The sequence below is a fragment of the Schistocerca serialis genome, chromosome 2, assembly GCF_023864345.2.
Source record: "Schistocerca serialis cubense isolate TAMUIC-IGC-003099 chromosome 2, iqSchSeri2.2, whole genome shotgun sequence".
Taxonomy (NCBI): domain Eukaryota; kingdom Metazoa; phylum Arthropoda; class Insecta; order Orthoptera; family Acrididae; genus Schistocerca; species Schistocerca serialis.
In genome coordinates this window covers 111030031-111043760 of record NC_064639.1, presented here as the reverse complement: position 1 = coordinate 111043760, position 13730 = coordinate 111030031, and the positions used below count along the sequence as shown (strand labels likewise).

At 43.0% G+C, this 13730-nt stretch overlaps 1 protein-coding gene across 1 annotated transcript in view; it reads right to left on the bottom strand.

Moving 5' to 3' along the window:
• LOC126455760 (corepressor interacting with RBPJ 1-like) overlaps positions 1-13730 on the bottom strand; it is an 85195-nt gene that overhangs the window by 70321 nt on the left and 1144 nt on the right. The gene's annotated exons all lie outside the window — the stretch shown is intronic.

The following is a 13730-nucleotide window of genomic DNA, read 5'->3' as shown; positions in this document are numbered from 1 at the left end:
TTGGCCCAGCTGCCGACACATCATATACACTCTACAATAAGTAACAAGCGAAACAACAATGAAACTTCCGGCAGTTACACATTACACCCAGACTTGTGCAGAGATGCCAACTGCATTTCACTCCAACTCAGCAGTGGCGTGAAATTACAAATGTTTCGGAATTTTTTTAATAGGCCTGGAAGAATGTTGCAGCGAATCCATTACCAGTTCTCGAATACGGCAGACTCAGAGGTGAAGGGGTCAGGATATGCTTGGTGCACAGTATCGCGATCCTCCTTTGTGGTGGTCAGAAGTGGTTCATCGGAACCTTGGCCTCACGTTCCTATGCAGCTCAACATCGGACCACTGTCACATCCGAGTGCCCCTCAAATCTGCAAATTGCACTGTTCGACCAGCGGACCAATTCTATTCTCATGAGGCCCCTTCCGAACTCTGTTAGGAACTGATAACACTGTCTCCCACAAATACGCGGCATCTCCCCTTCCTTCAGTGTTCACTGAGCATCTGAAACTGTTCACGCTCCTTACTACGCACAACTCTAAACACGAACATTAATGCACTCCAGTGTCCGTTCTACCTATCACAGCGAACTGCAGTTCTAGTCATTTACATATCTGTCATGATACACACACACACACACACACACACACACACACACAGATTATATATATATATATATATATATATATATATATATATATATATATGTGTGTGTGTGTGTCCCTGCGTACGAAGTTACAGACATCCCATCGTGCTTCAGTTTTATTTTCAGGCAGTCCAAGACTCGCCGCGCGGCCTGCACAATCAAGTTGCGACGAACAATCTGAAACAGGGCCACAGGAAATGAGAAAACGTGAGGCGACGCTAATTGTGACGAGGACTTCCATCAGAGTTGAGGTGAGCCGCGAACGTGAGAGCTAAGTTGTTCCGGTGCCAGTGCTATAAAATCTTGCGACAATGTAAAGGGATGCGCTGGTATATTGTTATCAGGACTTTACGCTCAGAACTAGCAGGTACATCAGCTGTAGATTCTTTGGGTTCTTTTTGGCGACGTCTTAAACAGAGAATTCAGTCGCAAATGTAAGAAATGAAAACAAATAAATCTACCATATTACCTTAATAATAAAGTGTAACATTACCTGATATACCGCTTCTCTCTTGAGAGCAAATATTCTATCTTCTATATTGGTTTCATTCCCTAAATCCGTGGAGCAGACCAACGCCTTCTCAGTTCTGCTAGTAACATTTGTGCATTTTTTTTTTGGTCATCAGTCTTCTGACTGGTTTGATGCGAATTCCTCTCCTGTGCCAACCTCTTCATCTCAGAGCAGCACTTGCAACCTACGTCCTCAGTTATTTGCTGGATGTATTCCAATCTCTGTCTTCACCTACAGTTTTTGCCCTCTACAGCTCCCTCTAGTACCATGAAGTCATTCCCCCATGTCTTAACAGATGTCCTGTCACCCTGTCCCTTCTTCTTATCAGTGTTGTCCACATATTCCTTTCGATTCCAACTCTGAGTTGAAACTCCTCATTCCTTACCTTATCAGTCCACCTAACTTTCAACATTCGTCTATAGCACCACATCTCAAATGCTTCAACTCTTTTCTGTTCCGGTTTTCCCACAGTCCATGTTTCACTACCATACAATGCTGTACTCCAGACATTCATTCTCAGAAATTTCTTCCTTAAATTAAGGCCTATGTTTGATGCCAGTAGACTTCTCTTAGCCAGGAATGCCCTTTTTGCCATTGCTAGTCTCCTTTCATGTCCTGCTTGGTCCGTCCGTCATTGGTTATTTTACTGCCTAGGTAGCAGAATTCCTTAACTTCATCTACTTCGCGACCGTCAATCGCTGTTCTCATTTTTGCTACTTCTCATTACCTTCGTCTTTTTTCGATTTACTCTCACTCCACATTCTGTACTCATTAGATTGTACATTCCAGTTAGCAGATCATCTAATTATTCTTCACTTTCACTCAGGATAGCAATGTCATCAGCGAATCGCGTCTCTGATATCTTTTCACCTTGAATTTTTATTCCACTCTTGAACCTTCCTTTTATTTACAACATTGCTTCTTCGATGTACAGATTGAACAGTACTGGCGAAAGACTACATCGCGTATTACACCATTTTTAATCTGACCACTTCATTCTCGGTCGCCCACTCTCATTATTCTCTCTTGGCTCTTGTACATATTGTATATTAACCGTCTCTCCCTATAGCTTACCCCTATTTTTCTCAGAATTTCGAACATCTTGCACCACTTTACATTATCGAACACTTTTTCCAAGTCGACAAATCCTATGAATGTGTCTTGATATTTCTCTAGTCTTGCCTCCATTATCAACCGCAACGTCAGAATTGCCTCTCTCGTGTCTTTATCTTTTCTAAAGCTTTCAGTGTATTCTTTCCACCTATCCACTCTCTCCTCTGTATTTAACAGTGGAATTCCCGTTGCACTGTTAATGTTACCCCCCTTGCTTTTTAATGTCACCGAAGATTGTTTTGACTTTCCTTTATGCTGAGTCAGTCCTTCCGACAATCATTTCTTTTTCGAACGCTTCACATTTTCCACCCTTGAACTGACCTAGTGAGCCGCCGCGGAGAAGCTTACGGAAAAGCTTACAAGGAAGGCAGTCATGCTGGTTAATGCCCTCCTGGTAGCTAGCTAAAGGATATTTGCTTACACATTGTATACTAGGCCTCTTGATAAAAAGTTATGTCGGTGTCAAGATAACTCGGACACCCTGTACATAGCAAATTTGTCTGTTGCTAATGGAAGTGAAGTGTGAAATGTGGTAGCAGCTAACGAGGTAAGAATAAACGTAGAAGAGATGCATTTTCCTCCTGAAGGCAAGCTTCAGATGCACGAAGTAATTCACATCGGAAACAGTGAAATCAAAGATATAAAGATTATAGGGAAAAAGGGAAAAGGGGACAACGTAAACCAGTGATACTGGAGGCTTGAGTAGGTTCTGAAACTGTGCTTGCGAGGCCTAATTCTTTAAGATGACAACTCACGAGAAGGAGATCTGCCTTTAGATCTGCACAAATTTTCAGAAGTTACAATAGACGGACACATTAAGAGCAGTGGCAGAAACGTGTCTCGAGCAGCATAAAACTCTTTAAAATTGATGGTAACTGTAGAAGCAAGGTAATACACCACATAAAATGAACGTATGCCGTGGTGAAATACAAAGTTACAGAAGGGAAAATTACTGAATGGCACTAGAAAGGTAGTTTCAGGAACAGATAGGAACTACAGAAGCACTTCGTGCATCTGAAGCTTGCCTTCAGGAGGAATTATAGCGGAATAACAGAGACAATTTGTACGAATTGATTGATTTCGGAATAATATTGACGTCACTACTTAATTGTTTCTGTATATTTTTTCCTTTTTAAAAGGATACTCTATGTTTCAGTGCTTCTCACGAGCATAAAACATACCGAACTAACTTATGTATGAAATATACTTCTGATGACATATTTTTACGACCGAGGAAAGCTGGATGGTACCAAATATGAAAGATGTACACTTCGTTAGGTATATGAACAGGTAACCAGTCCGTATGGAGCGCATATCACTAAACGTTTGCCGCTATTATCGAAATCATTTCGGATGAAAAATAGAACCGATTACAACATCCCTGAGACCTCAGATGTTCATTTTCCGTTTTTACGCGTTCTTTTTTGAAATGCATTTGTACAAGTACTTGCTTTCTGCTTGAAAAATCTAGTGAGTCATCCACAAACGGAATGAAATAATGTCATTCGCCTAAGTGAGTACAGAAAAGTTAAAAAAGGAAGTAATAATACTGGCCTCAAAGTGATCTACCTTATCCACCTCTGTAGCTGAGCTGTTAGCGCGGCGGATTGTTGAGCGAAGGGGCCCAGGTTCCACTACCGGCAGGGTCGAAATTGTCTCCACTCGAGGACTTGGTATTGCGTTGTTCTTACGTTCGTATCGTCATAAACGACATTCCACTGTTGAGATGGTTGTATATGAACGTCTCAAAAGCTGGTAAGTAGATGAAAAAAAGTTATTTGCCCCCCCCCCCCCCTCCCGAAAAGTGGTTTCTGGAGCGTTAGCAAAGTCCAGAGAACCATAAAACTCTTTGCCAAATGACCACGGCGTTCTGTGCGTAGAAATTCAAAACTTGTGCAGCATTCCTGCTCGATTTAACACTCCATTACTGATAGCGGCGAGAATCACAGTTCGAAATTCGTGTCTCGCTGCTGTAAAGCGAGGTTCCCAGCGCCATTTGCGGTATTACGATAAAAGATGAATGCAATGCTTTCTCATGTGTAAGTCATTTATTATAGCATTAAGTCGCTCGTATAACCACGTTTCTATCCTAGTACGTCACATTACCGAAAACTCACTCTCTCTGTCTTCCTTTTCTCTCACAGCGTACACTTTCACTTTTGTTTCGCGGAAGCAGACCTTTATTTACATCGCACGCTGAATTTCATTCCAGCACGGCGATGTACATAACGCCATTCCATTGTTCATCTAGAGTTACTACATATGATTAACATTACCTTACTTCTCTATAGGTCCAAAGTTGCTGCAAATTTCTGCATTTTTCTGTGTAGATTATTGTTTGTTTCGAAATAGTTTCTCATATTAATATTGGCTGAATATCTTGGAAGAATTCGAGAATAATATTAAACATAAAACAGTTTTCTACGTTTTGTAAAAATACATTCGTTTGGTCACGAACCGCCTCAGTTTTCTTAGGCCATCGTCAGGTTACCTACGTTCTCATCCTTTCGCCACTGTCAAGCTACTCACAATAAGAATTGTTACAGCTTCAGCATGGTATAATCCACACAGTATGGGGAAAAAGAATACGTAATGGAGTGCCGAATAACATTAGGTACGGGCACATCTATGCCAGATATGAAGTCGATATGCGAAATGAAGGGTATCTTGTTAATGCCTAAAGGGGTGGAGTTAGCTGATTGTTGAATCATGAAAGTCTTTACGCACGTCTGTCTATACATTTATAAGAACCATTGTACGCATGTACATAGGTATGTATCTTTAACATCTCCTCGTAAACCACTGGATCGGTGTGAGTTACTATCGTGAAAGATACACGTGATGATAAAAATTACCTATTGGTATCTGCGATAGGGTGCACGGGTGAAAAGGAGATGACATAGAAACACACACTGACAAGATAAAACATTATGACCACTGTCCACCGCGAGGTTGGATGCCGCTTGGTGACTGTGCGGGCACGTGATGCGCTATTAAATGTATGTAAACGCAGCAGACAGCGTTGGGGATCATCCTAAGGTATGGGCTGCAAATGAGGAAACCCACTGAGATAAGCGACATTAACAATGGGCAGATTATTATTACGCACAGCTTGTGAGAGAATACATCAAAAACAGCGAATCTGGTCGAATGCACGTGCTATTGTCGTGAGCATGTATAGAAAGAGGTAGGACAGTTGAACTACCAATAGGCGTTAAATGGTTGAACTTCCACGAGACTCCACACCACGTGGGATTCGGAGACTTGTCTGCTCTGTAAACTAGGATAGAAGGCGATCTGTGGCATATCTTCCGAAAGAGCACAGTGCTGGTGAATGCACAAGTGTTTCCGAGCACACCGTTCATCAGACCGCAGACCACCCCTAACGTGTTGACATATTGACCCGACGACATCGTCAGTTATGCCTGCAGTGGTCGTGGTCCATCTGGATTCGAACGTCCATCAATAGAAATGTGTCGGCTCTTGCGGTGAATCACATTTTTGCTACAGTAGGTCATTGGTCGTCTCACAAACGCCGTCATCGAGGTGAACGGCGGCAGGAAACGTGCAGCGCGTCACGCCCGCAGGCTGGTGGGAGCAGTATCATGCTATGGGAGGCATTCTGCTCCATTTGCATGGGACCTGTGGTAGTAATCGAAGACACGCTGACAGCTGCGAACCACCTGCATTAGTTCATGCTTGATGTCTTCTCCGACGGCGATGTCATCTTTCAGCAGTGTAACAGTCGGTGTCTCGGAGACGAAACACTGCTACGGTGGTTTGAGGAATACTACAGTGAAGTCACGTTGATGTCTCGCGACCAAATTCGTCTGATGTAAATCCCGTGGAACCCATATGGATCCCTATCGGGCGCCATCACCGCGTAGCAAATCAGTGGCCCGTTATTTATGCGAATTACATGACCTGTCCGTAGACATCTAATGCCACGTACTTCGACAGACCTAACAATAAACTGTCGGATCCATGGTGCGCAGAATCAGTGATGTATTTCGTTCCAAAGACAGACAAACGAGCTATTGAGCAGGTGGTCATAATGTTTTGGCTCGTCACTGTAACTTAGGAGCTTCAAGGAGCAGTTTTGACAAAATTACGTATATATATGACCCATTATTTGCATAAAAATTCTGTGGGATTAATATACTCCTCCCGGTAGGGGTCGGCGGGAGATACTGTGACATGTAAAAGAATATTCCATAAAGACAGCTAATTTTCGGGGTCACCGGGTTGAGTGGTAACAGCCCTGATGACCTTTCACTATTAGTGGGGAGCGGGGGTGTGGGAGATCAGGAATAGAAAAATAGTGACGTACAGCATATGTATGCAACGCTTGTAATTTCTACCAAACTTGGCACAGGTACCAGTTGCGCTCTGGCCGTAAGACGCTCATATCACCTCAATGGCTGAGGGTGGATGCGAAAGGGATTACATAAAAACATAATTCAAGGCCCCCTGGAAGAATTTTGAGCAAATTTGGTATACATGTAACTCACTATTTGCTAATAGTGTGAGAGCAAGGTACCTCTACAACGCATAGAGGTGGGGGTGGGGATGAGTTAGAGTGATATGTAAAATGTTTTCAGCAATCCTGTCTTTTGTCTCCGTGGTTGTCGAAGCGTGGGTGATGAATACCGAAAGTGTTCATTATATCCTTGTTTGTTTCAATCTAGACTCCGTAGCACCATAAACCTACTTCTTCTTTGCGAAAGCCTAACATCTGTGTTGCTTTCAATTCATACGGTCGGCTGTCAGTGTAGCTTAGTGTGTGGACATGTAAATGAATAGAGCTGCAATTCTCTGCAACAAGTAGACGGGCAGTAGAGTGAACTCGTGTTGTTCGTTTTTGATGTTGTTACCAGATCTGGTAGAGTATATAAGAGGCGTTAACAACTTTAGTTGTTGAATGATCACGGTGAATGGCAGGAGTATGTCGCGTACGGGCCGGCCGGTGTGGCCGTGCGGTTCTAAGCGCTTCAGTTTGGAACCGCGTGACCGCTACGGTCGCAGGTTCGAATCCTGCCTCGGGCATGGATGTGTGTGATGTCCTTAGGTTAGTTAGGTTTAAGTAGTTCTAAGTTCTAGGGGACTGGTGACCTCAGAAGTTAAGTCCCATAGTGCTCAGAGCCATTTGAACCATTTGACCTGGGAGAGGTCTCATTCTTCCAATGTTTTGGAGAGACACAGCAGTGTTACTCCCGGCGTCATGGTGTGGGAAGCCGGCGGGTATGGATTCAGGTCACGGCAGCGATTGAGAAAACTCTGACGGCACAATGGTACGCCACAGGCATCCTGCATTCTTTGATGCGACAGACTGTGGTGCCATTTATCGACAGCACAGTGCTGATCCACACACGGTATGTGTCCTTATGATATGTTTGCGTGATACTGACATACTCCGCTGGCCAGTAAGATCGGTTGCTTTGGAGGAGGGGACGAAACAGTGAGGTCAACAGTATCATGATCTAGGATGGCAGAAATCAAGGGAGGAGCAACAGGAACAGGACAGTCCAGGGAAAAGAACGTCGTGGCAGGAGGAAGAGGAAAGAACAGGCGGGATGTGGGTGGAAATGGGGAGAGCAGGGGTGCCCCAGAAACGCAACGTGCAGCGGGGCACGACGACCGACGCCGAACCGTCCCGACACCCACACCATACGATACCGTAATCAGAATACAATAAGGGAAAACAAAACAGCACGACGGACCAGTCAAAATGTAGGGAAAAGGCGGAGGGAACATGGCCGGTGTGGAGGCAACCTCAAGGTCCGTGGCCACTAAGATCCCCAGGTCTTCAAATGGTTCAAATGGCTCTAAACACTATGGGACTCAACATCTGAGGTCATCAGTCCCCTAGAACTACTTAAACCTAACTAACCTAAGTACATCACACACATCCATGCTCAAGGCAGGATTCGAACCTGCGACCGTAGCGGTCTCGCGGTTCCAGACTGAAGCGCCTAGAACCGCTCGGCCATCCCCAGGTCTGTTCCCGATAGAACAAGTGTGGGGCCACTTCGGTTTGCGACTCCGTTCCAGTGCCAGTATTCACGGTATCAAGGATCAGATACAACAGCTGTGCGCTAGCTTGCCTCAGGAGAGGATGCACTTGTTTTATGACAACCTCCCTAGCCGAATTAGTGGACGCAGACCGGCCAGAGGGGGTGCAATATCGTACTGATAAGTGATATACAGCCAAGTCGTTTGTAAATTTCATTCGATTTTGTAATCATTAAAACAACATCCGGCACCTCCTCAACCTATGAAGTACCATTTCGTTTCCTCCTTCCCTAAAGGATGCTTTTTGTTTTTCAGACATTGTAATTCGAATTACAGATTGTGAGATATCGGCTGGCTTCGAATTAGAGTGTGGTTTTTCGATAATCTGTCATGACAAGCACTTAGATTTATCGAATGTCCTAAAACGCCTCAGATTTCCTAGATTTGCCGAGGTTTCTCTAAAGGATCGATCTAGTTCTGTAAATTCATTTACTGAGATTAGAACTGCAAAGATTAGTGAGCAGGACAGTACAGACACGAAAGATGAATTTAGCTACAAATGCATTCCTTTAATCGGTAATACTATGTTGAGTGACAACTTTGTATAGGGGATAAGCCACCTCAACTAAATGCGCAGTTTAACAGCCGTCACCAGCTATTAAAGAAGTTATGACTAATTACGGATCATTCCGATATAGCTGTCGTACCATCAACAAATTGGTAAACGGCTTTTCGCGTATGCCGAAGCGACAGTGCGAGAATTCCGACGCCTGCTCGGGACGGCAGCACGCGTGTGTGTTCCCAGCGGTCTGCACGCCGTTCTGAATCCCAAAACGAGCCGCGACCTTCGCCAGTGGAGAGGTCTACGAGCTCGGAATGCGCTTTCGCCGTTCCAGGCACTCGCTGTACCATTGCTGAGGCGCTCCGCAAATAGATGACGGGCAGTGACGTAGCTTGTGGGAGTATTTTTCCCGATGACATCTTAAATGTCAACTTCAGAAACAACTATAAACAAACCACACACACACACACACACACACACACACACACACACACACACACACACACACACAAAATTACGCACGCACAATCATACATCTACAGCTACATGGTTACTCTGCAATTCACACTTAAGTGCCTCGCAAAGGGTTCATCGAACCATTTTCATACTACTTCTCTACCATTCCACTCTCTCTCTCTCTCTACGTAGGTGGGTGTCAACAAAATATTTTCGCAATCAGAAGAGAAAGTGGTGACTGAAATTTCGTAAATAGATCTCGCCGTAAACAAAACCGCCTTTGTTTCAGTGACTGTCACCCCAACTCGCGTATCATATCAGTGACACTCACACCTATTCCGCTATAACACGAAACGAGCTGCCCTTCTTTGCACTTTTTCGATGTCCTCCGTCAATTCTACCTGGTAAGGATGACACACCGCGGAGCAGTAGTCCAGCAGAGGACGGGCAAGTGTAATGTAGGCTCTCTCTTTAGTGGGTTGTCGCATGTTCTAAGTGTTCTGCCAACAAAGCGTAGTCTTTGTTTCGCCTTCACCGCAATCATAAACTCAGAAGCTGACATTTTTCTTAATGGAGTGACTGTGATAGTTGTTAAACGTTCTTCACATGTACCCTGCTTTACTAAGAAAGGAACCGTAATAGAGAGGGAGAGTGAATGGGAGGGAGGAAGCAGGATGATGATGATGATGATGATGATGATGATGATGATGATGATGATGATGATGATGAGGAGGAGGAGGAGGAGGAGGAAAAAAGAAAAGCCAGGAACAGGTGCACCTGGCAACTGGAGCTGAACCTGATGTTCTCCATCGCCTCCATTTTATGTATTTACTTAAGAAGTAATTTCTGTAGAAGTAATTTCCGAAGAAGTAATTTCGTAGATCTATGCTGTTATCAACACGCTCTCCAGAATGGTGATAATGTCATTAGTTAACAAACATCTATTTGCAGAGTAGTGACTCGAGATATTTCATGACCTTTCATGTCTTCTGCGTGTCAGTTCCTTTTCCGATAGTTTTTTATGTGTTGGGACTTACTGCAAATGTTCGATAAATTGTTATCGCAACTGTAGTTCTTAATGTAAAACTCGTAAATTGATATCTTTGAAAGTCATATTATAAAGCATCCTACGCCTCTACAGGTTTTCTTCACAATTTTAAATAACAGTAAGTCAGCTTATTTCCAATAAGAAATCACGTGCAAAAAAATTACGACTGTGGTCTTCACAAGTTCGCGTCGGGCTCGTTGTTCCTGCCGACAGAACACGTTAAGTATATGGGGGCTAACGACGTCGTGACGCGAAGGAGGCGGGATGGATTGTACTGTATGTGGCGAATCCAGCGGCACCTTACAGCTATTATATGCTCATGCATATGAAGCAAGATCTTAAAAGAATACCCCAGGCATACATGTAAACGTAAACTTTTACTGGGCATCCACATTTCGCTGACGATAAACCAGTTTGTCTCCTCGCTCTTTTCTCTTTTTTTAAACAGGGAAATATTCTCGTCCGGTAAAATGTTTCAAACTTATTACAACATATCTCGAAAACTATAAACTCACTGATTTTTTTATTGACTTCCAGAATACCCTTCTCGGTCGGCAAGGAGTCTTTCCAAAGCTGTGCATTCCGTTATGTTTGATGGGCATATGCTCCTAAATACGGCGTTTTTTTTTTGTTTTTTTCTTTTAATTTTGCCAATATTTCGCTATCAAGAAGTATGACGTTTGAAATCTCAACCTTCTACAAAAACTCAAGTAAAATTCTTAAATTCAGATACAGTACAAGCCCCTACGTCATTTCTAAACATGTTAAATATCACTTCTTAACTCTAATTAGAACTGGAATTACATTTCTTCTTCAATAGTCGAAATTTTTTAACCGGAAGTGGCTACACAGTGGGAGCTGAAAATGCCAACACAGCTCCCATTCGTGTACTGCTGGCGGGAGCACTCCAGCACCCTAGCTGTCAAATGTTGACTAGTTTTTAATCTGAACTATAGTGAGGCCTCACTGTTTAGTTTACAATAACCAGAAGGAAGAAAGTGAAGTACGTTATTCCAAACTATCTACTCATTTTCAAGCCCAGAAACACTCTTAGGCAACAATGTAAACCGAGTTCCTCGCAACTGGCGTCCTTGTTTCGAAAATATTCTTTCATGTACCGCCCAGCGCCAAAAGAGAAAGTCGTGATTTTCACCCTGTCGATACTAACAGACTGGCAACAGGCACATCCGCTCGGTAACAGAGTTGTTCGCCCAAGCCAAAGATCTGAATCGAGTCCTGGTTCGGCACAAGCTCTGTAATCTGTCAGGACTATTCGTGACTCTGGTTTTAGACAAGCACTTTTGTGACGGGGTATGTAGTGAGATCGTAGAGAAGCATTCTCATGGCTGAGTAGATTTCTAGTATGATCTTCGCTCAGTAAAAGGGTGCTTTAGTCGTAAACTTAGCGGAGAACAGTAGCTGGGTTCGACATCGAGTATTATCAAGTACAGGCGTGACTAGATGAAGGGACCGTGACAGCTCAGCTTGACCTTCAAGTGAAGGGAACAGCGTCAGCTGTCGTATCACGAGAAAACGTCGGCCCTCGTCTACTGTCAAACCAGTGTTTCATTCCTTGGACTAGCCAACAATGGCGCATCAGCTGTCTTGATTCTTGTATCTACATTCTTCTAAGTATTCTTGCTACAAACAGCAGCTGGTGACGTCGCAAATGATCTGGTGATGTGAAGGTATCTCAGTGACATTACAAAGCATAAATCGGTATTACTGCTTCTTGATTCGGGAATCGATGTATAATTTCGCCAACAGGGATACCGAATAACAAATTCTCTAAACATTTGCGTTACATTACAACTATGTTATAACGAATAATTAGTACAAGTTTACCCACCTTACCTTTCACACAGGCTACATACATTATTTAATCAGCCCACCTAATGGAGATTTTCATGCTGTTACTATTCAGTATATTTCAGATTCACACAGTACGGGCATAGGTTGCTATTCGCCATGGTGAAGAATTTCTTTGCCAAGACCATCCAAAAGTAGATAGATTCTATCAGACTGATAGCATGATCCTGTGTAAATGTTGTAACTCGTTTAGTAAATGGCGAATATTATACTTTTCTTCCGCGCGGAACAGCTGCAAACCGATCAACATTACAACTAGAAAGTAAATCGCCTTCTGGCTCATTCGATGACGTAATTTTTCCAAAGACAGCTTAACATCTAGTTAAGGCGACATTTGTAAATGTAATGTGGTACTACGTACGTAGCCGGCCAGGGTGGCCGAGCGGTTCTAGGTGCTACAGTCTGGAACCGCGCGACCGATACGGTTAGTTAGGTTTAAGTAGTTCTAAGTTCTAGGGGACTGATGACAGAAGTTAAGTCCCATAGTGCTCAGAGCCATTTGAACTACGTACGTAGATGAAATTGAGAAGGAATGTGGGGCACTTCTAATCGATATTTATCTAATTTGTTAATCAACTCTTCGAGAAAAGTGTTGTACCCGTGAGGTCTGAGTTCTATGATCCATAGAAAAGTCTGTTACCGAAATACTCGGTTAAAAGGAGAAACAAGGAACATATATACGTACAGAATCAGTTATTATACCCATTATTCCTAACTGATGAAGGAAATGATGCAGATATTTGCAAGACAGTGGGCTGTAATAGATCGCTGTAAGACGTATTTATCTACTGCTCCGCGGAAAGATAATTCTTTTACTATCTACATTGGAGATGAAAACAGACTTTTGTAGAACTGATGGAATTCCTAAGAACAGAGGAACCATATTCTACACGCAGTGGTAATTTGTAGCGCGAACTCCCGTTATGTGATGCTTGACTGTTTACATACGACCTTCGGAGGTCTGTCGGCGCTGCCGCTATTTTTACTGAATCAGTCACCTAAAAGAAGAAGTAAATAGGTACTGTTAACCTTACAACTGGCCTTAATGGCAAATTAAACTACAGAAATTTTTGATAGGGCTTTGTCTAAATACAGCTGGAATTCCAGCAACAAGCTACATAAACAATTGATAATGTTTTTGTTAGTCTTCACTAAAATATTTTTGCGTGACACATTTCTTCCTGCGTTAGAGTGCATTCAAGTACGTGCAACTAGCGGTGACTCTCCGTGCATTTGGTGCCACATCAACAACTGTTGCATTTCGTATGAAAGTTTTCTCTGTTATTATCGTAATAACAGTGACAAGTAAAATAACGAAAGTATAATCGTTTACAATGCTGCATTGACAGACGCGGCAAGATTAATTAAACAGTAGAATACTTTAAGCAGCTGTAACAAACATTCTTTATTATATCGGGGAAAATATGCATAATGTAAACTTCTCATAAACAGAATTGCAATAAGAAATTTTGGAAGAAAGAGGTCAACCTTTGCCACGCTTGGCTACTAAGGT